The sequence below is a fragment of the Sciurus vulgaris genome (genome assembly GCF_902686455.1).
Source record: "Sciurus vulgaris genome assembly, chromosome: 3".
Taxonomy (NCBI): Eukaryota; Metazoa; Chordata; class Mammalia; order Rodentia; family Sciuridae; genus Sciurus; species Sciurus vulgaris.
The window spans coordinates 26,268,930-26,292,239 of NC_136463.1; the positions used below are offsets into that span (position 1 = coordinate 26,268,930).

The 23,310-nt window shown below is 42.3% G+C and overlaps 1 pseudogene across 1 annotated transcript; it reads left to right on the plus strand.

Annotated features, from left to right (window-relative positions):
- Nucleotides 1-20,766: 20,766 nt before the first annotated feature.
- On the plus strand, nt 20,767-21,727 carry LOC306658581 (cullin-4A-like; annotated as a pseudogene). Its single transcript has one exon. The product of its transcript is annotated as a cullin-4A-like (transcript).
- The last annotated feature ends 1,583 nt before the right edge of the window (nt 21,728-23,310 follow it).

Sequence of the window (23,310 nt, forward strand, 5' to 3'; positions counted from 1 at the left end):
TCTTCTCCAAAGCTATTTCCTTGGCGGAGGGACTGGTATTGTTGCCTGAGCATTAGTACCTGTACAGCACTTATTCTTTCCCTGATGAAGGTGACTAGGTGATTTCAGGCAGGCAAGAGCTGAGGGGGCGGGCCACCCATTAGCAGCCCCTTGTTTGCAGTCCTTGATAAACAGTCCTTGATAAAGGCAGGTAAATTTGGTAATCAATGGCCTCCGGAGATCCTTGACATTCCATTCTCCCAGGGGCAGTCTCCAACTTGCAGAGGCAAATGACCTCATGGCTTCATTTCCTCGATTTGACCCGATCCCCTATTTCTACACTAACTGCCTATTCCCAATTCTGGCTTCATTCCCCGCTTTAGCTTTAGGAACCCATAACTGCTTGTTAAGGAAATGAAAAGGGGCGTCGGTCATTCTGGCTTCTTCGAAGCTGAATGGGGGCAGCGAGGGGCAAGCAGTTTGGAGTTCCTTCTTTTTAAAAAATCAGGTCAATCAAGGGGTCCCAGGAAGAAGCCTGGTTGGGGAAGAGCAGGTTGTAAAGTCATCTGGGGGTGGCTGCTTCTATGATAGAAGAACAAAAAGACATGAGTACTGAAATGAGATTAGCACAAAGTAAATGTTGCAGCATCTGAAATATGCCACTGAGTATCATGAAAATGACAGAAGTTAATCTCTCACCAGGAGGTGAAAGAACTGAGAAATTGTTCCCATAACTAGGCCTAGCAAAGGCTGGAGAGAACAAGGCCTTTATTTGGGGACTTTAACATTGCCATAGATGTCCCCAGAAAATATAGTTAAGCTACTTAATGTCATCTGATTTTGTAAAATATCCCTTTATTGGTATAACCTGTGTTTAGTAGAGATCTCTATACTTCTGTTACTTAGAAATAGATAATCATACTGGCAAACATAGATTAAGTCTACCTGTGTAGCTTAGGAAGGTCTGCAGGCCTTAAACTGACTAAAAACTTCTGACTCTGGCAGTTTCTCTGATAGTTATCAGGCTACATCTAAAGTTACATTTAACTATTATTTCCTTTAAATGCCCAAGAATGGCTATACTTTGGTTTTAACTGTTTTGCTGGGTATCTAAGATCAAGCTGGTCAAATTGACCTGGTTCCTGTCTTGTTAAAGAGTCAGCTGAGTCCCACAGGGGTCACTCATACAGAACTTAAGAGCGGCTCCTTAGCTCCACCAGTGACTTTGGTTAGGCAGGGTCTCTTGATGGGGTGACTTCCTTTGGAAACATCAAGGGATGTTTCCCCTTTTCCATGACCCTCCTCTGCAGCAGATGCACTGGATGATTTTTCATCCTCTAGTCAACAATCTCCTTGATCAGGAGGTTGTGTGACCCAGAGTTGCAACGCTCCTTAGAGAAGTTCTCTTATTCCCTGGGTTCAGGCTAATGTTGAGGGCAAGACCCAAATATGGACTTTTCTTGACCTCTGTATTTAACTCCAATTTCTAAGTTTGATCTTAATTATCCAGCAAGCCAGTCTCACCAGTCATAAATTAAGAGTAATGGGCTTTAACTTTGATGTCCATAACTTTACAGTTATTTACCCTTTTATCTAACTGGAGTCTGCATTAGTACTGGAAGTTACCACTATCTATTCTATAGGTGATGGCTTATTATCACAAGTTACCTAGGTTGTTTGTTCTTGGAGCAGCTACTTCTGCAAAACATTAACAGGTAACAGTTTTACAAAATGAAATTAGCAAGAGTAAAAATATATTCAGCTTGTATAATAGCTATCTTGAATTTTGATTGAGAACTATATTCTATCCCCTATTTGAGATCACAGTACTTTTACAACAAGAACCAATATTTTGACTATAACTTTAAATAAGCTGAAGTCTGACTTATTTTGGAGTCACTCTAACATGCAGTAAGGTGGGAGGCAGAGCCTTATCTCAGGTAAGGCAGGGCTCTTTACAGATCTTAAGTGTTCTAATTCTGATGTTGATCTTTGCTTCTTCCTTAAATATCATTAAGTAGTTTACATATACTGTTTCCTGAGCCTATATAAACTTTATAATTAACACAATTTAACATAGTATCTAAAACATGAATCAAAGAAAGGCTGAGAGAGCTTTTAACTTTCCTTTTGTGATTAAGTGGCAAAATGTTTTCATGTTTCTTTCATATTTCACAATATTAACCTTTAAACAAATCAGACTCTAATGTTTAGAAATACATTTACATTTGAAATTCTTTATCCCAGTGTAAAAAGTAACAAATTTTACACATACCCTATTGATAGCAGGTCCTATAATAGAACATTAAATGATAGAAATAAATCCCCAATAAAATTTACTCTTTATAAGTTTAAGATTACCATTACAGACAAGTTTAATCTGGAGGATAGCAGAGCTTAATAAATTCCTTGCTTTAAAAACTTGTGGTCCTGAAAAATATGAACACATTTAATAACTAGTGACCATTTCACAAATACCTTGACACTTTTATCTTACCAAATTGAGTTTTTAAAGAGAAATGTATACTCTGTAACAAAGTACAATACTCTATAATAGTTGTTTAACCATAATTGTATACACCCCAATTTTTAAGACTAATTGTTCTAAAGAATAAAACTTAATAGACACAAAGTTAAGAGTAAATTAGTGTTTCAAATCCTTGTCATTTTACCATGTCATTCTACCGTATAGATTAAACTTTGGTTTATATCAGAACGTTAGTATTTCACCTTAGGAAAAACCTTCAATAGTTTTAGCTGTCTCACATACATATAACCAACTTGGTTACACACAAACTTGTTGAAACTTGCCCTTTACTTACACAGACTTTCTTAGCACTTACTTAGACCCTCATGTATTTCATCACACAAGCACTTTCTTACCCAGAAACATTTCCTTTTTCCTTTTACTAAATATATTTCCATACCCAGAATCTTTTATTTTCTCTTTCCTATTTGTAGACCCCTTTTTGTTCACATTCTGAAACAACTCTTATGAAATTTCTGAATTTAGATAAATTACTCTATTTTAATAAGATTAAATATTCTGTTGTTTATAGTACTCTAACTGAAACACAGTTGAAACTTTTGGGACCCTTTGTATATAGAATTGCACTTGTTAGGACATAACTCTTAGTAACTTTGTTTTTAGTTTAGTGATGACACAAAGCAAGTTTAAACCCTTTTATTTACCAACCTATGAAAACACCAATAATGTTTAAGTATGATACCCCATGGAATTTAAGGAGTTAAAAGTACTCGATGTTATTTAAATGTTATTAGCATTTTAACTTTGTAAATTAATCAGATGTCTCTACAAACACATTAGAGTAATCCCATACATGTTAACTCTAATTCACTTATTCTGTAAAAAAAACAAGATATCAGACAAGTGTCCTGAACAGTATTTGCTGTCTCTTCCCTGTTGAAGAAAAGTCCTAGAAACAATTGATATTAGACATTTTATTAACATCAATATTTTATTAGCTTGACCACCTAGAGACTTGCAAGTTATTTTCAAAGACATTTTACTCTTATTAGTTTACCCAATTTGAACCTCTTTTAAATCACGTGAATTAAAAGTATTTGGATCCATTTTTAAATTTTAATTTTAGGAGCGCTCAGTTTTGATACAGACAAAACATGACATCAGACAGCACAACATACAAATAACACAAAATCAAGCCCTTGTAACTTTATAGGTGAATCTCCATTGCAGTGTAACAGATGTTCAAAAACTCTAGTTGAATAAAAATAGAACTGATCAAAAAATCATGAGCTCAAAAAAACATATAATTAAAAATATAGCATTTACTTTGCTGGAGTTTTAAAGACTCTTTTTACCTTTTCTTTCCCTGGGTTTGAGACTGGTCTCCTACTGAGCCTTTAGGCTTCTTTTATTTATATTTCAATGTAAGCCTGGACTGAGATCTGGAAGGATCTAACAGGTTTTAACAGAAACTCTGTGTCTAAGGCATTTTAGCCATCTCATCCGGACAGGTTGGATGTTAAAATTATGAGACCTTATTTTTCATTACTTTTGAGACTGAAGCTACTTTGCTAAGTTACCCTTCAGGGCTGTCGGGAGGGGGAGTCCAGAGAAGGAACCTTTGGGGTCCACCCGAGAGTAGCCCGGTCCGAGAACCCCCCAGTTGTTCCAACCCTTCCTCCACCTTGTCCGCCACAAACACACAACAGAACCAGATACAGACGGGCGCCAATCTCTGATCCACCAATTGAACCCCATCAGCGCCCTTACCGACGGAGACTACCAGGCGTCCCTGGCTCTCCTTCCACCCTTAGGGCGTCCCCCAGGGCTGCAACCTGTGGCCCCCCAGGCACGTCTACCGGCCACTGTCCGGCCCCTCTCACGAGTCACCGAACGGTTGCCACCGAAACCGAAAGCGCGCTCACAGAAACAGAACCAGACCAACTAACAAAACACAAGACAAAGACAACTTCGGGGTACCCCTTCTTACCTCCAAGGTCGACTCCGCGGATGAGGGGGGGCCATCTTATCCCGGACGAGCCCCCAAATGTAAGGCCCCCAAAAAAGGAAACCCCAACTCTGTCCCATGGATGGACGGCAACCCCAATCAACCACAGGAGGCGTCACTTGATGCAAACCGCAAGAGGTGTTTATTCCAGCGCGCTGGGACCCAACTCCAGGAGTCGAGTCCCTAGCAGAAAATCTTGTAGGTTTATAAAGGCAGAAACCACACATCGGGAGGGGTCGCACATGAAAGGGAAAAGGGGGACAAAGCTGCTGGGAAATTTCAAAGGGGGTCTGGGTTTGCTGATAACATACAACATGTTTCACAATGTTTTACAATAGGGCGTAGATTCTGGTCAATAGTTTCTGGTAATCATTCTGTTTGATCACTATCTGGCTATCTGGCTCAATTTACCCTTTTATTCTCTGGGGCTGTTTCTTGGAACAGCTTTAAGGGCTTTGTTCCCATTCCTGGGAGGGTGACCTTAGGGAGTTGAGATAACTGGGAGGGTGACCTCAGACATCTTAAAAAAATGTCCATTCTTTCAAGCCTTTGTTCAGCAGGCTTTTATAATGAAAGGCAAACAGTTTTACAGTGTTCTTTTTAATTGGTTAACATTTGAACAGCTAAACATTAGTCCTCCTCTGGTTGGGTCCTGCCAATCTATTTGCTTCTCATTGGGTCCCACCAGAACTGAACGGTCCTAGAGGAAGAAGGGAGGAGGGAAGGGGTGAACTGTGCAGGAGATGAGTTGCAGTTAGACCCCCCTGTCCTTGATAGATAAGGTTCCTAGGCAGCTGCACATTTCTCAGGCAAATATTTCTTAACAACCTCGATAAGCATGGGGGCCCAGCAGTCCTGTTTGCGCTGTATTGGCTTTTGAGGGAGCAGTCGCAACTGCCTGCATCCTGGTAATTAAGACAGCTAGCTGCACAGATATCACCCTGTTCTCAACACCTGCAGGGTAAGAGAGAAAAGGAGAGGAAAAGAAAAAGGGCGCATGATCAGGAGAGAGAGAGAAATGGAGGAGACAGCATGAAAGTGAGGAGGAGAGAGAGGAGCATGCAAGTGAGGAGAGGAGAAGAGAGAGCATGAGAAGAGTGAGCATGAGAAAAGATGGCGGGATGCTATCCTTAAGCAGTTGAATTCCGCAGGGCTCACAGGGGACCAATAATGGAGAAGGACACTTGCAAGCTGACTGATGAACCAATAGCTAGCTAGGATGTTCACAGACTGACAAGTGGTTGAGAGGTGGGGAAATGACTGCAGCGGGAAGGGGGGGAGCAGTTTTATATTATATTACACTAAGTCTTTGATTTCAGATGACTTCTAGGACCAAATGCTATGCCCATGATTTTTTCATAATTTTCTCTCTAGACTTACTATTAGACAAAGTACCTAACAATAGGCCTATCATTATTGTGTGGGCCAGAGAGTTATTCATTCGAGGAATGCTTTGTCTAGTTGAATAGATCAACAGGCACTACCTTAATCCTTTAAAAGGCTTCTTAAAAAGTGTGTGATACCTGCACCTCCAATTTCTTTCATCTTTGTTCTAAAGCCATCTTGTATTCTGCCAAAATGGTCACAAATTCCTCCAGTTGCTGTAGGTACACACCTTTGCATTGTGATGCTAACAATTCTTTCAATAAGAGATGGATTCCATTTCTCTTCCTTCTAATCTGGGTTTAGCTGGATTAGTCCACATTAGCTAAGTGATAGAAGCAGAGACTGGGAAAGGGCTTGACAGGGGCTGGATCAAATTCCTCCAGTTACTGTAGGTGCACACCTTTGCATTGTGATGCTATCAATTCTTTCAATCTGGGTTTAGCTGGATTAGTCTACATTAGCTAAGTGATAGAAGCAGAGACTGGAAAAGGACTTGACAGGGGCTGCGTATGTAGCTTAATGGTAGCGTGCTTGCCAAGAATGTGCAAAGCCCTGGGTTAGAACCCCAGCACTTGGGCGGAGGTAGGGGGAAGGGCTTGCCCTCTCTTGCTGATCCTAAGAACACTTGTCCCACTTGTGAGGATGCTGCTGGAAGATGAGAGAGCCAAGGAGGCAGAAATCAGCCATCCCACCAGAAGCTTTCTTATACTACTTGCTGCTGGAGTCCAAGGCCAGAGATCCTCCTCTGGGAACCTCAACAAATGAAGTCCAGTCATTCACCCTAAAATTGGAAAAGTAATGGTGAGAAGCAGGAAAGGAAACTTTACTGATGTGAACTTTAGGTTTAAATGGAGGAATAATTGGGATGGGGGCAAGACATATGCATAATTTAGCAGTCTAGGTCAAATTGTGGTTTGGTTGATCACTATCTCAGATCTGGTCACACCGTCTTATGGGTATCAAGCAAATTGCCGCTGCTCAGGGGGCAACCATCTCCATCTGCTGCTCAGGATGTTTACCAATCAGACTTGTAATCCTGGGAGGGGGGCTATTCAGTTCCAGTGAGATGATTCCTCGCTATAGGTGATCTGTCTGCAAGGCTCTGCTGTTCCTGGACTCCAAGGTGACTGTAGGCTTAGGGCAATGACTGGAGATTTCTAGGTGCCACTCTAGGCAGTCTGGAACTGGATGTTGCAGAAGTTGGCAGCAGGATGTCCCTATAAATCTTGACAATACCTTAATTACCTACCAGGGAGTCTTTAGTCTTGAAGAGGGATGAGATGGTTTAGGTAAATTTAGAGCTAATAAAACTTATATTACCATTACCAAATTTTGACCCCAAAGGCTGGGTTCCTTTTTTCCTCTCAGAATTGTGGGACTCAAAAGAAGACTGAGCACTGTTAGAGAATTGAATGTGACTTCCTTGGGTGTGGTAATGAACACTGATAATCCCAGAAACTTGGCAGGAGGATTGCAAATTTGAGGCCAGCAATTTAGTGAGATTGACTGTCCAAAGGTGGGGAAATACTGGGGACATAACTCAGTGGAAGAGCCCCCTGGGTTCAATACCTACACCAAAAATAAAAAAAAAAATTAAAAAACGGTGTGTGTGTGTGTCTGTGTGTGTGTGTGTGTGGTTTTACTCTTGACCTTGAATAGGAAAAATGGGAGATAAACTTGCAAATCAGCTTCCTGTCCCTTGGGGGTTGGGAGGTTATGGGCAGAAGGTAAAAGAAATGCAGGGAAATTGTGGGCTAATAACAGGGAGAAATATTCATGTCTTTTTCTGGGAATGGGCAGAAATTTTCTGAGAATTTTTTTCTTTTTAAGGATTTCATTTATTTATTTAATTTTTTTATTAAAATATTTTATTTTTACAAACTGCATTTTGATTCATTGTACACAAATGGGGTACAACTTTTCATATCTATGGTTGTACACAATGTAGATTCACACCATTCATGTAATCATACATATACATAGGGTAATAATGTCTCTTTCATTCTATCTTTCCGTCCCCCACCCCCTCCCACCCCATTTTCCTCTACACCATCCAAAGTTCCTTCATTCTTCTCTTTCCCCACCCCCACTACCCCTCTTTATATATTGTCATCCACTTATCAGAGAAAACATTCGACTTTTGGTTTTTTGGGCTTGGCCTATTTCACTTAGCATAATATTTTCCAACTTCATCCATTTATCAGCAAATGCCATAATTTTATTCTTCTTTATGGCTGAGTAATATTCCGTTGTGTATATATACCACAGTTTCTTCATCCATTCATCAACTGAAGGGCATCTAGGTTGGTTCCACAATCTAGCTATTGTGAATTGAGCTGCTATGAACATTGATGTGGCTGCATCACTGTAGTATGCTGACTTTAAGTCCTTTGGGTATAAAGTGAGGAGTGGGGTAGCTGGGTCAAATGATGGGTCCATTCCAAGTTTTCTGAGGAATCTCCATACTGCTTTCCAGAGTGGCTGCACCAATTTGCAACTCCACCAGCAATGTATGAGTGTGCCTTTTTCCCCATATCCATGCCAACACTTACTATTGCTTGTGTTCTTGATAATAGCCAAATTGGAGTTAGAGGAAATCTTAGGGTGGTTTTTGAAAGCACCCAGAAACCTCTCCAGATGAGGGAACTCACACAAGAGGTTTTATTAAGTGGATAGGCAGTGTTTGCCCACAGGGTGAGAGAGAGAGAGAAAATGAGAGAGAGGTGAGAGAGAGAGAGAGATAGTGAGAGAGCATGTGCAAGAGTGAAAGCAAGAAAAAAGAAAGAGAGAGAGAGAGAGAGAGAGAGAGAGAGAGAGAGAGAGAGAGAGAGAGAGAGAGAGAGAGAGAGAGGTGGGGAGAGGTCTGTGGTGGAGCTATTCTTAAGTAGTCAAATTTCCCAGGCTGATAACAGGCCAATGACTGCCGAGAATGTTCATAGGCTGACAATCTGGACCAATGACTGCTGAGAATGTTTGCAGGCTGACAATCTGGGTTGTAAAATGGTGTGTGGTGGGGGGCAGAATACTGGCAGCAAACTGAGCCAATAGTTTTAATTTGCATTTCTCTAATTACTAGGGACAATGAGCACTTTTTCATATATTTGTTGATCACCTGTATATCTTCTCCTGTGAAGCGTCTGCCCATTTCCTTAGCCCATTTATTGATTGGGTTCTTTGTATTTTGGGTGTAAAGTTTTTGAAGTTCTTTATAAATTTGGAGATGAGTGCTCTGTCTGAAGTGTGTGTGGTAAAGATTTTCTCCCACTCTGTAGGCTCTCTTTTCACATTATCGATTGCTTCCTGTGCTGAGAAAAAAACTTTTTGGTTTGAATCTATCCCATTTATTGATTCTTGCATCACCTCTTTTTGTTCCTTTTGTAAGAAATCCCATGAAAACCATGCCGGACACAAGAGATCACATAAGGGAGTTTATTAAGCAGAATGTCTCCCTGCAGGGTAAGAGAGGAAAAGAGAAAGGGCATGTGCAAGAAAGAGTGTGAAAAGCTAGGAGAAAGAAAGTGAGTAGGAAAGAGAAGCATGAGAAAAAGATGGCGGGGTAGCTACTGTGAAGCAGTTGAATCCCGCAGGGCTAACAAGGGACCAATAATGGAGAAGGATACTTGCAAGCTGACTGATGAACCAATAGCTAGCTAGGATGTTCACAGACTGACAGTAGTTGGAAGGCGGGGAAAATGGCTGCACTGGAAAGGGAAGGTAGAGCAGCTTTCAGACTGACAAGCTAGGTTGTGTTGCAACGGAAAGGGTGGGGAGCAGCTTTGTATTACACCTTTTATGATTCTTTCCAGTCATCTTTGTGGCCATTTTCAACTGGCAGGGTGATGGGTTATGTCTCATTTAGCACACAGATGGGATTATCATGAAGGAAGAGGTTTTTGGGCAGTCACTCCGGCAGCCATCTCTGATAGAGCCAGTTTCAGCTAGCTGACCTAAGGAGGAAGTTCTGGCCTATGGTACCTTGTCCTTAAAGATAGTTAAAATTAGGGAGGGGTAGAAGTTCAGCTAGGACAAGCAGGAAGTTCAAGGTTAGGGATGTGTGACATCACCAGTATTTAGACAAACACTTAAGGAAAGATTAACATGCCTGTGTGCAGGGTTGAGCAAGAATCTGAACCAAGTTTTCTTGATAGTAACAAATAAGACAGATACAAAATGAAGGCAGAGATGCCAAATTTTGCATCCTGCTTTTAGTTACCCATTTGGCATCTGTAGGCTCAAGTGAAGAGTCAGTTTTTTTTTTTTTTTAGCAAAACAGCCTCTAATTCTCTGTTATGTGCTCTGCCTGACAACCATCAGATCATTCAGACTCAGCCGCAGTTGAGCTGGTACAGGCCAGAAAAGCTACCCAGCAAACCCACAGAATCATAAGAAAAACGCTTGCTTTAAACCATTTATTTTGTGGGTAGTTTGTTATGAAGCATAAGCTAACAGATACAGGTATTGGTGATATGGTTTGGATATAGTTTAAGTGTGTCCCCAAGCATTTATATATGGTACTTGGCCCTCAAGGTGACAATGTTGGAAGGTGGGATCTTTAAGCAATGGGACCTAGTAGGAGGTGCATAGGTCAATTGGGGGGCATGTTCTTGAAAGGGATTGTGGGATTCCAATCTCTCTCTGGCCTCTTGGGTTTTTGGTTTTTTGTGGTTTTGTTTGTGGTACTTGGGATTAAACCCAGGGGCTTACACTTTCTGGGCAAAGCACTCTACCGCTGAGCTATCTCCCCAGCCCTTTTTATTTTATTTTGAGACAGGGTCTCAAAATTGCCCAGACTGGCCTTGAACCAGCAATCCTTCCACTTCAGTCTCCTGAGTAGCTGGGATTACAGGCATGAGCCACTGCACATGACTGTGGCTTCTTATTTTTGAGACTTGATGTCTTGTTCCCACCATTAGACCCTTACCAGAAGCTGAACAATGTGACTGCCTGATCTTGGGTTTTGAACCGCCAGAACTGTGAGCTAAATAAACTTCTTTTCTTTATAAAGCTAACCTGCCTCAGATATTTCGTTAGAGTAACAGAAAATGAACTGATACATTGAGTCTTAATGGCAACATCAATGCTGACCCTACATTAGAATGGTTTCTACAGCAGCCTCTGGTGGAAGGTCATGGTGGGTGGCAGACCCCACCCCCTGCATGGGCACAGGCTGGAGTTTGTCTTCATGGATCCAGTTTGAGTGTGTATACATGGTTGTTTGTGAGAGGATGTAACTATGTTTGGTGGTGTTTTTTTAGTGGCTGGATGTGAGAGATCAATTGAACAGATAGGAGAAGGTCTGTTCCTGGTTTGTGAAGGACTCTGCTCTGTGGTTACTGCCCGTTCAGCAACTGTGCTGCTCTCTGCTGGGGACTTGATCTACTTATTCCTGTTTAGTTTGATGGATGCTACCAACTGAGCTATATCCCCAGCTAAAATATGATTCTTGAATTCTCTACTATTGGCATGTAACAAGTTTAAATTTTTTATAACATAGTGCAAGCTGCCTAAATATGTAATATTTGAGAATTGTGAAACAAATAGTTATATGTATATAAGTCAAATATCAGCTTAATCAACTATTGTTGCAACAGAATTTTCTTAATGGTTATCCACTTAATACACCTGCTGGTACTTGGTGTGGTTAAATAGGAAAGTTGTTATTAAATAAAGAATTTGTTATGAACCTTTGCCAATGTTTTTGACACCTTTTACTAAATTATTGTTTCTGACTTATGTTTCTAACATTTTTTTTTTCACATAAGAAGGTTTATTAAGCAAACAGTGTCTCCCTGCAGGGTAAGAGAGAAAATGAGAGGAAAAGAAAGGGGAAGAGAAATGGTGTGCGCTAGAGAGAGTGTGAAAAGCGAGGAGGAGAAAGAAAGTGAGCCAGGGGAAGAGGAAAGCAAGAGAAAAGATGGCGGTTGAATTCCACCGGGCTAACAGGGGACCAATAACAGAGAAGGATACTTGCAAGCTGACTGATGAACCAATAGCTAGCTAGGATGTTCACAGATTGACATGTGGTTGAGAGGCAGGGAAAATGGCTGCAACAGAAAGGGCGGAGGAGCAGCTTTATACATTATATTCCCCCTTTTCAGTTTTTATAAGAAAATCTTTTGCTCTCCAGTTCTTTCCGAAGCCTTCTCTCCCCTTCCTGCCTAAGTGACTGGGGCTGGTTTTGCAGGTGAGATGTAAAAAGTCCATTCTCCTTCCAGACTTCCAAAGGCAGATGGTTTTCATGGACTTCATTTCCTCGATTTCACTGATCCCTATTTCTACACAAACTACCTGTCCCCAATTCTGACTTCGTTCACCCCTCTAATTTTAGGAACTCCTTCACTGCTATAGGGAAAGGGGGTGATGACCGATCTGGCTTCTTTGAGCTGGAAGAGGGCAGCATGAGTCAAGCAGTTTGGAGTTCCCTTTTTAGAAATCAGGTTAGTCAAGGGGTCCATGGTAGAAGTTTGGTTGGGGAAGAGCAGGTTGTAAAGGCATCTGGGGATGGGTGCTTCAATCTGAAATCTGGTGATGGATGCAAAATGGAAGGTGAGGCTGTGTCCGGGGTCACTGGGGCATCAGATGGGGTTCCACTCACTTAAGAGACAGTGGAAGGACCCATCCCGAGTCACGGCACCAATGTAAGGAAATCCCACGAAAACCACGCCAGACACGGGAAATCACATAAGAGGGTTTATTAAGCATACAGAGTGTCTCCCTGCAGGGTAAGAGAGAAAATGAGAGGAAAAGAAAGGGAACGAGAAAGGGTGTGCGCTAGAGAGAGTGTGAAAAGTGAGGAGGAGAGCTCTAACATTTTTGAGATGTTTTTGTTTGCCTATTTTTCAAAACATTCACATATTGTAATGTTTACTAGCAGACTAGTAAACAATAAAACATTGATTATTTAGCTTTATAATTCAGGTTTGGTGATATTGTCATTGAACACTAATATTTTCTGTATTATATAGAGCATTAAAATTCAAATAATTATAAGCATTGGGCAAAAACTAAAGAGAAAAGAAACTTGCCGTATTTAAAAAGCTGCAATTTTGGAAAAGCTTTAACTTAATGATAGTTTTATCACTGTTTCCTTGTCCCAAACTTATTCAGGGTCATAGATATATGAATCTAATTAATACAGAAATTGGAACTGATGCACAAAACTGGGAAATAACTAATCTTATATCAGTTTAATTGGCTTCTTATTAAATATAACAGTTCTTATAAAAATCATAGTACCCTATTTTCAGATACATCTGCCGATTTATGCATTTATCAATATCCTGAAATTTAAAAAAGTATTTACAGGGGGCTGGGGATAGCTCAATCAGTAGAGTGCTTGCCTTGCATGCACAAGGCCCTGGGTTCGATCCCCAGCACCACACACACAAAAAAACAAAAAACACAGCCCCACTCATTATTATGTATAATTACCAATAAAATATTTTTATGACTACAGATTTTGCATTTTGTTTACAACTAATAAAGTGTTTTATGTTGTATTTTAAAACCAACTTAGGAGCCACATATGGTCAAATTCTCCTAGGGTCTCCTGCTTTCTCTAACCATTTGGATAAAATACATCCACTTATAGGAGACTTTTGAAATGTAAATCAGCTTAAAAACATAACTTGGGTACAAAATATCACATTAAAGACATAATAACATTTGAAGGAAGAAAAATGTAAGCCCTGACAGTTGCGATATTGGGTGGTTTCTCGTGGTAATGTAATTTTCTGTTTAATTGCAGTACTTTTTCCAGGCACAATGGTACTGTCTTTTGTAAGATGCTAGTTGTGAAATACAGTTAATCGCATACAGTAAGTCTGTGATTAAAACATTCATATACCTCAAAAAAAAGAAAGAAAGAAAGAAAGAAAGAAAGAAAGAAAGAAAGAAAGAAAGAAAGAAAGAAAGAAAGAAAGAAAGAAAGAAAGAAAGAAAGAAAGAAAAGAAAGAAAGAAAAAGAAAAAAGAAACTGAACTTAAGAAAGTCATGACACCCTGGGCTATTTGGTTTCATTACTTGAGGAAATTAAGTCTTAAAGGAATTGGAGTTTGTATCTGCTCTGAAGTCTTAAATGATTGCTTTGTAACTTGTTAAACAACTGTTACTTTGGTTATAACAATATAGTTGACACTCTAAATATATGTGAGTACCTATATGTATGCATCTAAGAACTCTATGTCTCTAAGCCTTGTCCAGATGTTCTGTGAAAGTTTATAAAGTGAAAGTTTATGTAAGTTTACAGGAAAGATAAACAATAAGTGCTCTCTTTTATACATTGTATCTGACACAGAAGGGCCATAATATCATTTGAAGACCTATCTTATAAATGTTCGCTTTGACTAAGTCAATTTCTGATCATTAACACTATTTTCTAAATGTATAAGAGATTTAAGGCTATTCTTTGTTTTTTGTTAACCCATGCAGACCTATAATTATTGTTACTGTACATGCTAGATTCTAAATTTTACTTTAATAGTTAAACATAGTTAAATGTAAAGCTTAAAAGAGCACATTGACAAGTTGGTGCTATCAAAACTAAAATTATCTATAACAAAAGTCTTGGATTTGTGTAAATATAACAAATTTGGTTGGTATTAAAAAAAAAAAAAAAAAGATTACGCCTATAATACCAGTGGCTTGGGAGGCTGAGACAGGAGGATCCAGAGTTCAAAGCCAGCCTCAGCAAAAGTGAGGTGCTAAGCAACTCAGTGAGATCCTGTCTCCTAATAAAATACAAAATAGGGCTGGGAATGTGGCTCAGTGGTTGAGTGCCCCTGAGTTCAATCCCCAGTAACCCTCCCCCCAAAAAGAGTGATTATTCACTGATTCCTGAATCTCCCAAGATAACCTTCAGCAACACTTTCTTCCTAGAGGTCATGCTTCAAGCTGGCTGCTATGCTGAGGGCTCAAGTTTGGGTGTGATGTGAGGGCTCCTGCTGAGGACAACGGCAGAGAAGTTCAAGTTCCTGTGCCAGGAGATCCCTCTGCACTCTCCCAGCCTCCAATGCTGCCCCGCCATCTTGGGCTTCCTCTTGAACTGGCCAATTCTTTTATGAGCTTATCTGTTTCTTGAGTTATTCTATCAAAAGTCCCTAATGGGTTATTTTTATCATCTTTCCTTGAAACTCCCTTGCTGATGCTACAATGTGAGGAATGTTTTTGGTCTTCCAGTTATAGGAGTCAGCAACTTTACCAAACGTTTTGCCAGGTAGCCATTATACCAAGTGTTAGGCCATAAAATAGCTTGGAATTTTTCCAATGCTGTTTCTTTGCTGCCCATAGGTCGTTCAAAAGGACAATACACTGATTGGCTTTGGTTGTGTGTGGGGGGTCTCTCAGTCATGTTCCGCGTGGATGAGAAAAGGATGAGAAAATCTACCAGAGAATGATTTTGACTATTTATCAATCAATTACCCATAGACTTATCTACTCAATAAACACACAAGAGCCAATACTCTTCTTAGATGAGAGGGAGTGTGATGTGTCTGGCCATACCAGCTCTGGCCTCTAACAATATGGAGTAGCCCAACTCTCCTTTATTTACACAGGTAAAGGGTTCAAGACCAGGAGGAGCTTCTTCTATGATGGACAGGAAGTGTGGAGTTAGGGAGTCATTCTCTTAGGAGGACTATTCCAGAAGGAGACAGGGAGCCACTCCCACACAGTGCTAAACGCTTCCCGGCAGTTCCTAGAAGCCAGACCTCTGCATGCCAGGGCTCAACCTAGTCCGATTCTGCCAAATAAGGGTGGCTTCCCAAAGTCATGCATTGCAGTCTCCAACACAGATGGAGGAGGAAGCAGCGAGCCCCTTTCAGCTTAGGGTCAGTGACTGTTACCAGAAGGAATGATGAAACCTGGCCAGGCTAACCATGAATGTTCGTTACGCTCCACTCCTTTGGTTGCCCAACATCTGTTTTTCCCCTTCTCCCTATATATTTTCAAAAATGTCATCACGTATGTGAAATACTCTCATTCTCAAAGTTCCACCAAGTTGGTACAGGCAGCTCCAAGTCCAGGACGTCTGAATACGTGTGATCCTCTTGATCAGGTCCATCAGCCCCGAGAGCTGTTTTCTCACGGGCCCCAGCTGGATTCCTGTGGCAGTCAGGAGAATCCCTCCACTTCCCACCTATGTCCACATCCTAATTCCCAGAACCTGTGCATATCTTGCCTTATGTGGTGAAAAGGATTTTGAAGAATGTGAGTAAGTAATGGACCTGGGGATGGAGAGATCTGTCCTGGCCAATTAGGTCCAATATAATCACAAGGATGCTTCTTTTCTTTGAGACAGGACCTTGCTTTGTTGCCCAGGTGCATCTTGAACTCCTGGCCAAGCACTTCTCCCACCTCAGCTTCCCAAAAGTCTGGGGCTATAGGTACTCACTGCCACCGCCAGCTCACAAGGGTGCTTCCCAACGAAAGGGGGAGTAGGAAAGAGAGGGTGGGAGGAGGTGATGTGGGGGTGAAGGCAGAGGTTGGGTGGTGTGACAGTGGCTTTGAAGATGACAGAGGTCCATAAACAAGGTTTGCAGGGCTGCTAGGGGTGCTACAACCAAATGCTACTGGGTGGCGTCAACAACAGAAATTTCTCTTCATACTGTTTTGGAGGCTAGAGGTCAGGTTTGATGATGGCACAGTTGAGGCGCCTCTTCCTGACTTGTAGACGGTCATCTCAGTGGGTCTTCAAATGGTCTTCCCCCTCCACCACACGTGGTGGAGAATGAGAGTATTTCATGTAAGCGAGGACATTTTTGAAAATATATGGGAAGAAGGGGAAACTCACACCACACACACACACACACACACACACACACACACACGTCTCTCGTATCCCTTCTTATCAGAGAAAGGCCCCACTCTTATGACCTCATTAACCTTTATTACTGTCTTCTTTTTTTTTTGGTACTGAGGATTGAACCCAGGGACACTTTACCACTGAACCACATCCCCACCCCTTTTTAAATTTTTTTAGTCAGGGTCTCACTAAGTTGCTTAGGGCTTTGCTTAGTTGCTGAGGTTGTCCTCAAATTTGCAATCCTCCTGCCTTAGCCTCCCAAGTCACTGGGATTATAGGCATGTGCCAGCGCATCTTGCTTATTACCTTCTTATAGGCCCCATCTCCACTATAGTCACTCTGGGGGACAGGGCTTCAACATTGGGGGTTGAGGAAACACACTTCAGTAAATAACACAAGGGATAAAGGCAGTATCTAGTCACCATAAAAGACCAGGAACAGATTCTCCTCTAGAACAATCAGAAGGAACAGCCTGCTGTGCTGTTCAGTGCAGTTCTGAAGTTTGTTGCACACGTTTTCTCAAAGGGTCCCCAGTGAGGCTGAGCTCCATTCATGAACACACACACACACACCCTTCTTCTTCTTTCTTCTTCTTCTTCTTCTTTTTTTTTGCAGTGCTGGGGATTGAACGCATGCGAGGCAAGCACTCTACCAACTGAGCCATCTCCCCAGCCCCCACACACCCTTCTTTAGCTGACCTCCCCAGTCTCCATTCCCTATTTCCTCACAGTTTTCTTTAACTGCTCCCCAATAAGCCCCATGCAACTAAATCCTTGCCTCACAGTTTGCATTGTGGAAGCCCAAAGTAAGACAGCCGGTTCCAGAAATGGCCATAAGACAGTGAATCCTCAGGAAGGAATTTTGTACTTGGATCCCTTGGCTGATGATGAACAGGACAGTGAGATCCTGTGTGCTGCAGCATCAGAGTGACAAAAACTCACCCATGATGGATGGGATGGGAAACAGGTGGAAAGAGAAGCACTGGATCATGCAGTTGCTCTGGCACTTGAAAGATTCAGGGCAAAGTGGATTTGTGTGGAGCTTGTTGGGTTTTGTTAACTGTTATAAAAATCTTGAAGCTGGGCATGAGGGCACATGCCTGCAATTCCAGTGACTTGGGCGGTTGAGGCAGGAGGATTGTGATTTCAAAGCCAGCCTTGGCAATTTAGCAAGGCCCTAATCAATTTAGTGAGAACCTGTTTCAAAATAAAATATAAAAAGGGCTGGGGATGAGGCTCAGTGATTAAACACCCCTGGGTTCAATCCCCGGTACAAAAAAAAAAAAAAAAAAAAAAAATTGAAAAAAAGATGACAGGCTCAGGTCACCCATGATCATGTCAGAACACATGGTGACAGCCAGAATACAACCATCTGAATAGCCCCTCAACTTCTGTAGCTGGAGGGCAGAAATTACACACATAGGAGGTCCAGGCACTTTTCCCATTTCCTGTGCCAATCCCTCTCCATCACTCACACCCATGGCCTCATAGCTCCCTGTGATCAGCAAACAGAAGGAAAGAAGCTAGTCCTGAATATGTTGGTAAGGTTGCAAAGGGACAGCTGCCTATCTTCCCAAGCAACTGCCAAAATCTGCGACTAACACTAAGCTCCTGAAATTCCCTGGGGATCCAGGAGGCTAGTGGATTCCATAGGACCCTTTTCCATCACAGGGGACTGGTGGGACAACACTTTGTCCTCATGGGGATAGATGTGTATTCTGAGTTCGGCTTTGCCCGCCTTACCTTTAGGGTTTCAGTCACCTTTCATGGTCTTAGAGAATCTTGTTCCATCACCATGATCTCCCTATAAATGTGAAATGCCAACAGTCGACACATTTTGTTGCAAAGGAAGTATGAAAATGGGCTCATGCTCCCAGAATTCCTGGTCTTTGCAAGTGGCTCCATCACCAAGGGGCAGCCCCTTGACAGGACTGTGGTAGGATCTGCTGAGGGAGCTCTCACTAGCAAGAGACAGCGCGCTGTGCCTTGGAGCTTGACCCCCAGCACCCCGCGCATAGGCCCACCCCTAGCTCTGTGGGGCAAGAATGTAAGAAGAGGAAGGCGTGCCATAAGTCTACACGTTTTTGTCATTTTTGTTTGCTTTTTTGTAGTCTGAGGGATGGAACCCAGGGCCTGATACAGTCTAGATAAGCACTCTACCAACGAACTACATTCCTAGCCCCGTCTACATATTTTAAAGTGATAAGTCAGGTGAACAGCCAAATAGCCTATGTTCTGCCTTCCTACTTTAATACACTTTCATAATGAACTGGAAATCCAGATGTGAATTCAGAGTTTTTAAATTTCATGAGGCAAGTCAGCCTATGCCGCCGTCGATGGCCCACTCTCTTCCCTGTCTAACCACTGCACGTATCTTTCTGCAAATTTGTATGAACACCCAGACCATCACATTCCAAGCTCCATTCCCATGCCCTGCAAACAGCTGACCTGTGTTCACTCCTTGAACCCAGGGGTGCGCATATTGCTGGTGGTGACACGAAAGTGGTGACTTAGTCCATTTTCTGCTCCTATAACAGAATAACACAGACTGGATAACTTACAAACAATAGAAGTTTTTTGAGCTGGGCACAGTGGCATATGCCTGTAATTCCAGTGACTTGGGAGGGTGAGGCAGGAGGATTTCAAGTTCAAAGCCAGCCTCAGCCACTTAGCAAGGTCCTAAGCAACTTAGTGAGACCCTATCTCAAAACAAAAAATAAAAAAGGGCTGGAGATGTGGCTCAATGGTTAAGCACCCCTGTGTTCAGTACCTAGTATGGAAAAAAAATAGTTTTTTGAGCTCACTGTTCTGGAGGTCAGGAAGTCCAATAGCATGGTGCCAGGATCTGGTGAAGGACTCCGTGCTGTGCCATATGTGGTAGGAGGACAAGTGAGCATGCCTGAGTGGAAATCGGGCTGACCTTTTCTCCTTATCAAGAACCCACTCCCATGATAATGGTATTAATCCATTGCTTAAATATCCCTCAAAAGCCCATGTGTTAAAGGCTGAGTTCCTAGCCTGGTACAATCAGGAGGAGGCAGAAGCTTTAAGAGGTAGGGGAAATGGAGATCTTCAAGTCATGGGAGATAATGACCTTGAAGAGGAGAGGAGGACTTCAGACCCTTTCTTTTCCTCTCTCTTTTGCTTCCTGGTCATAAGGTGAGAATTTTTGCCCTATGAAGCACCACGGTGAACCGTCACAAGCCAAAGCAACAGGGGCCAATTAACAATGGACTGAAACCTCTAAAACTGTGAGCCAAAATAAATATTCTCTGTCTCTGTCTCTGTCTCTCTCTCTCTCTCTCTCTCTTTGTACTGGGGGTTGAACCCAGGGGCACTTAACCACTGACCCACATCTCCAGGCCTTTTTATTTTTTATTTTGAGACGGGGTCTCCCTAAGTTGCTTAGGGCCTAAGTTGCTGAGACTGGCATTGAACTTCCAATCCTCCTGCTTCAACCTCCCAAGTCACAGAGATTACAGGTATATGTCACTACACTTAGTACAGTTTCTCTTTATAAGTCGATTATTTATTAGAATAATGTAAATATAAACATCTATTCACCAGGGCAGAACCCTCATGACCTAATCACTTCTTAAGGTCCCACCTCTTAATACCATCATGATGGCAGTTAAAGTTCAAGGTGTTTTGGCACTTAGGGAGGAGTGCTGTGGAGACTGTGGAAATGGGCAAGGAATTCTAGAGTCCTAGGTACCCAAAAGTACCTAGGCCTGCGGTGCATGGGTTCCCCTCAACCTCTTCTATCCTCATTCCATAGGGGCACTGCCACAGGAGAAATAGCAGGTCCCCTGAAGCACCTGGCCCAAATCAAGGCCCTGTTTGCCTAAGTCTAAGGGCATATGCCTTACACCAGTGGCATGCATGTGTTGTCCTGTCCACTTTGGTCTGAGGGCATAGTTTGGGAAACCAAAGGGTGCAGATTACAGTATCTCTTTCTATTGCACCTAATAGCTGACTGGGATACTTTTTGCTTCCCATCCCTCCAGACCCTCAGTTTGGGGGATATGAAGATTCTGGTGCACAAAGAGGTTTGTTCTCATTGGGACACAAAATCATGGTTTCGGGGGCGGCGTCTGGCCCAGCCATGGCGGACCAGGGCCCGCGGAAGGGCAGCGTCTCGGCGCTCGTGAGCCGCACCAATGGCCTCACCAAGCGGCGGCGCTGGCCAGCGGCCCCGCCAAGCCGGGGGTCGCGGGCGACTCCAGGATGCTGGTCATCAAGAACTTCCGAGACAGGCCGCGTCTGCCGGACAACTACACCCAGGACACGTGGCGGAAGCTGCACGAGGCGGTCAGGGCCATCCAGGGCAGCATGTCCATCAGGTACAACCTGGAGGAGCTGTACCAGTTGCTTTTTGTGGATGCTGTACTTTTCCAAGAGAGGGATCCAGGGAAACACAACTCAGGTTCTGAGGACTCTCTACTCCCAAGCCTGATGTGATTTCCCTGTTGGAGCAAGGGAAAGAACCATGGATGGTTTCGAGGGACATTATGGAAGGATGGTGCCCAAGTATGTAAGAAGTTTGAACAGGTGGGCAGGCAGTGCCTTTAAGAATCAGCTGGTCAGGGAGGCAGAACCTCAGTGGTGTCTACTGAGGCATCTTCCTCAGAGGCCCAGTCAAGGGTGTGGGGAAGCATGCTGTTCATTTGTTATACTTCGTACCTTTTATATGTAAGTATGTATATATGTCTAGATATATGCACACAAAAACACTCTTGTTTGAAATATTTTGTAATAAAAACTACCCAGCTTATGTGAGGCAACCCCCAGTACCATAAAAATAAAAAAAGACAGAACAACTTCAGACTATTAGTGAAACTAATATAGAAATATGTTGGCCATTTAGGATGCTGAGTTAGAAATTTACATATAAGAATAGGTGAGACCAGAGTCAGCAAACTATGTATGGCCTATGGGCCAGTCATGTGTTATGGTAAATAAAATTTTATAGGAACATAGCTACACTTTCACTTAAGTATTGTCCGTGACTGCTTTTGGGCAACAGTGGCCAAACTGAGTAGTTGCAATGAAGCCTGCATGGTTTACAAACCTCAAATATTTTCTTTTTTTTTTTTATTTATTTTTTTTCTTTTATTGTAAACAAATGGGATACATGTTGTTTCTCTGTTTGTACATGGCGTAAAGGCATACCATTTGTGTAATCATAAATTTACATAGAGCAAAAAAAAAAAAAAAAAAACCAAAATCATGGTTTCATTGAATCAGGAAGTCAAAACTGCCTCCTGGGGATTTGGAAAGAGAGATGTGGTGGATGGTAGACAAGTGACCCTCCAAATTGGTCCCCTTGCTTTTGTCTTTCACCTGTACCTGCCTCGCCCTGGTTTTATTGCAGAGGACACTTGAATAGGCTGAGTTGCTGCAGGTTTGGCACCAGTATGATTTGTCCCAAGGCAATGATGGGAGAAAAGGAAGAAAGAGCTTACCTCTGACAGCTCCTTGCCTAGTTTATACACCCAGATGACTGTACTCAGGCCAGGGCTCCTACCCTATGTCACACATGGGCACTGCACTTCCAGGGCTTTTCACTGTCCAATTTTGTGGGTTTTTTTTTTTGTTTTGTTTGTTTTTGTTTTTTCATCAATGGTTAGTTCAGCATATTGGTAAAAATCCAACCCGCACCATAGTTCATTTCAAAATATTTAGCCTGCCCACCTGTTCAAACTTCTTACATACTTGGGCACCATCCTTCCATAATGTCCTCTTTAATTTGTGTATTATTTAGGAGTATGAGTCTCAATTTCCAAACCAAGGAGGGTTTCTAATTGTGTATGTGTGATTTGACCTGCTCTGCACTGTGGGTAGAGAATATGATCTGCAAGATGTCCTCCCCTCCACCCCCAGTGACACTGGGGATTGAACCCAGAGGTGCTCTACTATGGAGTACATCCCTGGCCCTTTTTATTTTTATTTTGAGTCAGGGTCTCACTAAGTTGCTGAGGCTGGTCTTGAACTTGTGATCCTCCCACCTCAGCCTCCTGAGTTGCTGGGATTACAGGCATGTGCCATGACACCTGGCAAGATAACCATTTAAAAAATCATTTGAAGCATCCTTTGTTTCTTTTTTTGTTTTTTTAGTTGTGGATGGACACAATACCTTTATTTTATTTATTCATTTTATGTGGTGCTGAGGATCAAATCCAATGCCTCGCATGTGCGAGGCAAGCCCTCTACCACTGAGTCATGATGCCAGCCTCTCTTTCTCCCCCCACCCCTTTTTGTTGTACTGGGGACTAAACCCAGTTCCTTGTGTATGTAAAATACATGCTGTACCACTGAGCTACAACCCCAGCCCTGATATCTCTATATATTTTTTGGATTCCTTGTAAGTATAATAAATGATTCACTTTCTAATGCTTGCGAATGTGCTTAAGAAGATGTGTATTCTAAGCTGGGTGCAGTGGTGAACACCTGTATTCCCAATGACTTGGGCGACTGAGGCAGAAGGAACACCAATCTCAGCAATTTAGCAAGACCCTAAGTAATTTATTGAGACCCTGTCTCAGGGGGGAAAAAAGAGACTGGTGATGTTGCTCAAAGGTAAAGTGCCCCTGGGTTCAATCCCCAGTACCAAAAAAAAGAATGTGTATCCTGGGCTAAGGGTAGGGCT